We start from the raw sequence: 4,343 nt of genomic DNA, 5'->3' as shown, positions 1-4,343 counted from the left end.
TGTGTGTCTCTGTGTGTGTGTCTGTGTGTGTGTGTCTGTGTCTGTGGTGTATTATGTTGATGTGTTCTCTGTGTGTGTGTGTGTCTGTGTGTGTGTCTGTGTGTGTGTCTGTGGTGTGTTCTCTCTCTCTCTCTCTCTCTGTTTGTGTGTGTGTGTGTGTGTGTGTGTGTGTGTCTGTGTCTGTGTCTGTGTCTGTGTCTGTGTCTGTGTCTGTGTCTATGTCTGTGGTGTATGATGCTGATGTGTTCTGGTGCAGGAAAAGGTCAGAAGAAGGTTCCGTTTCCCCATAGCTTGTTGTGAGGCACTCAATGTCAGTTTAGGGAACCAAACTGGCATCTCCTGGAAGAGTAAGAAACATTGTTAACAATTGAGCCATCTCTCCCATTCCTGGTGCATGGCTTCTTTAATCAGTTAAGGTCATTGGTCAAATGTACAAGTTTACCATCAGAAATCAATGAAGAACTTTGAATACTTTGGTGAATGGTGGCTGTGTTCCCCAAATACCAGTACTTTTTAGTTTATTGGTTTGGATTCCAGGCATCACTGAAATATTTTCCCAATTTCAGGATTGGCACCTTCCTATCACTCCAAAGATGGTAGTTCCAACAGCCTCACACACTCTTACTACTCCGAGATCGTGCAAATGAATGGATTTTGAAAATAACAGCCTCTAAGAAGAAATTGATGGGTGACAAAGGACATGTATCCTTTGCCCTAGCACAGTGCATTAAGTGCATAAAGCAAGGTTTCTTAACACAACACTGTTGAATTTAGAACTACATGATTTATTGTGTGATGGGCCCTTCCATGCCTTGTGTGGTGCTTAGCAACATCACTGGTCTCCACCACACAGAAGTCAGAAGCTGCTGACCAACTCTGGCAAGAAAACATCTCCAGACAGAGAAACATTTTTCCTGGTTAAAACATCTGACCTATAAGGAATAAAGACACCTCATTGGTACCCTTCCTCTGCACAAATTGTTCTCAGTCCCCTTCTCCATTCAGAAAATACACATTTCTCTTTAAGACACAGCTTCAATGTCTGTAGAGTTTCTGTGGACATTATATTCCCAAGACAGATTTCCTAAGTGACTATAAGACTCAAAGCTTATGATTTGGTAATGTGTTCATCAATCTGTGTCATTATGGAATCATATCTGGTTCTGGAACTATATTATAAGTTTTTGTATCAGCAACTGTTGTAACAATAGTATTAGTACTGTGTACTAAACAAAACAGATTCCCATAAGAATATCTGTCTTTCTAGATTTGTCCTATGTATCTCCATGCACCTAGTACTATGATCAGCACCACCCATGTTGTTCTTGAATCTTTCTACTGGCACTGAGAAGTGTCTTCTGTGTTCCCAGTTATCTAGATGACAAGGGGGATTCCCACAGAGAGCTTATCACTTTGCTATGGCAGGAAAACCGCAGAGTACAGGGGCCAGATGTGACTTAGGTCATGCTGCTCACAGAGATGTCTTCTCTTGACCTCTTGTTCTACTTCTCATAACATACTAATGACTGTTTTAAAACTTCAAAGGCTGAACTCAAGACAAAGATATTCTTTACCAATGACCCAAACAATCAGTTCAAAAGGGAGAACTCTGTAATGAGAGCAGATCACACCTGGGGGAAGAGAACTGGGGTCATATATGCCACCCACTAGCAAGATATGAACTGTGGAACCTACTCACTCAGAAAACTGAAAAACTAGGAAGATAATAAAGGATCTGTGGGTTCCTGGAAATTGTCAGAACAAGGAAGAAGGAAGAGACAGAGTGCAGAGGATTTTTTAAAAGTGGTGAGAGTGTGCACATGATAGTGAACACATGGTATTGCAAAATTGTCCAAAGCTGGGAAAGTACAGCACCAAGAGTGATACCTAATATAAACATGAGTTCAAGAAGACTAACACACACAAACATAGAGAGAGAGACAGAGAGAGACAGAGAGAGACACAGACACAGACACAGACACAGATAGACACGGACACGGACACGGACACGGACACAGAGAGAAAGAGATTCCAAAAGGAGAGAGAGAAGGTGTGGGGGGGTAGACAGAACTGATTCTTACAGGATGGGGCCGCTTTGATATCCAGATACTTGGAGATTAAGACTGGCATAGATAAATCCTACACAGAAATGACCACAGTATTTTTCAAATTGAGCATTATAAACATTTTTAGAAAGTATCATTTATTTTTAAATTAGTAATATATTTGATTGGCTAATCATGATTATAGATTTATGCAAAATAATGAATATTTTACTGCATGATATATATTAATACAATGTGTCATGTTTAAGTCAAACTCTTGGCCATACAAATAACCTCAGCTGCTTATCAATTTTTTGTGTTGCAGCACATGAAATTTGCTTCTTGACATATGTGATGGATTTTTCAATGACTAGAGTCACTCTGCTGTGCAGTACATCATGAAACACGGTCTTCTCATCTAATTTGTTACCTGTGATCAGCAATTCTGCACTCAACCCTTCAAACAAGATTCTGGCAACCACTCACATAAGGCACAAACAGGCAAATTCTATGTGACTGCAATGATGTGGAATATAACAAAGTTGAACTCAAAGAAAGAATGAGTGAGATGACATGGCTGGGTCATTTTTATGGTGAGACCTGTGCCCCAATTCTGACCCTGATTTTCACACATCGTCAAATCCTCCCTGCGGAGCAGTGCCTGTTCGAGAACCAGCAGTTAAGCTCTGCCTTCCCTCTAAAGCCCCACCCTCCCCTCCTATTTTCACACCATGGACACCTCTTAGTTAAACTGTTTTGCCTTTACCTGAGTCTCAGATATCTCTTCTTTCTTTTCATCCAGCATGTCACCTTTCCCCCCTCTGAAGTCCTTATTCTTTATGCCCCATGGAATTAGCCTCTCAATTCTCAGAGTGGTCTGTCTTCTACATGCCTGTCCCCAATATGTTGCTGGACTCTGGCTGGCTGGACCAATATGTGTTGAAATGCAAAGACATGCTGGCTAAGAAAATCTGCTCTTCTCTTTCTGCGAGTCAGTTTTCTTACCTGTCCAAACAACCTACCTTATGAAGTAGGAGATCTCCCAAAAATTCACACAGTCTTGGCACCTGCCTCATACACTTGAACTTCTTGGAGAGTTGCATAGGCAGGTAGCTTCTCTGGCTTACTACCTGATGCTGGCTTCTTCTCAGGTTTCTCCTGGTAAGGTGGATGAGAAGAAGTGGTGACTGACCCTCTGCACCTGGTCCCTATAATAGAAATTTTCTGATGGAAAATGGCCGCACGTGTGGAGACTGTACTGTACCGTTACGGCCAGTTTGGCAGAGGGCTTGAAGAAGCCTGGTCATCATTATTTATTCCCTGTTCTGGCTGGCTGTGGCCCTGCTGCCTCTGCTTCTGCTACAGGAAGCCCAAGTCCCATAGGGCTCTGCCAGGGATGAGGCAACCTCAGGGAATCTGTGTTCTCCTTCCCCCTGCTTTCCAGGAGTGAGTCAATTACCTGAGCTTCTCTGTGGCTTGAGAGGAGACTTAATTCTCAACAATCTGGAGATTTGCTTTACTAGCTATTGGAGTTACTAGAACAGCCCTGCAACTGTGCAGAGTCAAGAGGCTACCTAGTGTACTTGCCCACTCCTTCCTCATCTTCAACCTCTAATTAAGGAAAGAAGTATTTTTAAAGTTTCATTTTAATTTAAAGAACTCACATACTTGCTTATTTTCCTTAAACAATTCAAATGCTACAAATAATGCTGTGGTCCACATAGCTGGTAGCCATCAAATCATTATATGACATTTTGTGGGAATCCTTTAAAATCTCTTTTTTAACCATTATTTTTACATATTTATTTATTTGTGTATTTAGTGTGTGTGTGTATGTCTGTGCACACTAGTGTGCACCATAAATACCACACTTGTGGAGGTCACCTAGCTAGCCACATCCAGAGCTTTACATATACATGACATGTAAACCAACTCAAGCCTTTAAAATGAGATTTCTCTAGGTATCATAATTTCATTTTTGAGAGTTATATACTTTACATAATAGATTTCAGTATATAAGTCAATGGGATTGACATACTTCTAATGTTCAACTAACACTGCTCTCTAGATCAAAACATTTTCATTAGGGATGAAGATACCAATCAGAGGTTGAGGGTGAAGTTACTCTTGCAGAGGGCCCAGACTGAATTTCCAGTAGCTATGTCAGGCAGCTTACAACTGCCTTCAACTTCAGTTCAGGGTCTCAGACGTCCTCTTTCTAGCACTATGGGGACAGGGGACACACACACATGTAATATACATTTGGACACATAAATAGAAATAAAAAGAATAATTTTT

Source organism: Mus pahari, chromosome 12 (genome assembly GCF_900095145.1).
Source record: "Mus pahari chromosome 12, PAHARI_EIJ_v1.1, whole genome shotgun sequence".
NCBI classification, from domain to species: Eukaryota; Metazoa; Chordata; class Mammalia; order Rodentia; family Muridae; genus Mus; species Mus pahari.
The sequence above is the reverse complement of the archived record's forward strand: the minus strand, read 5'-3'. Positions refer to the sequence as shown.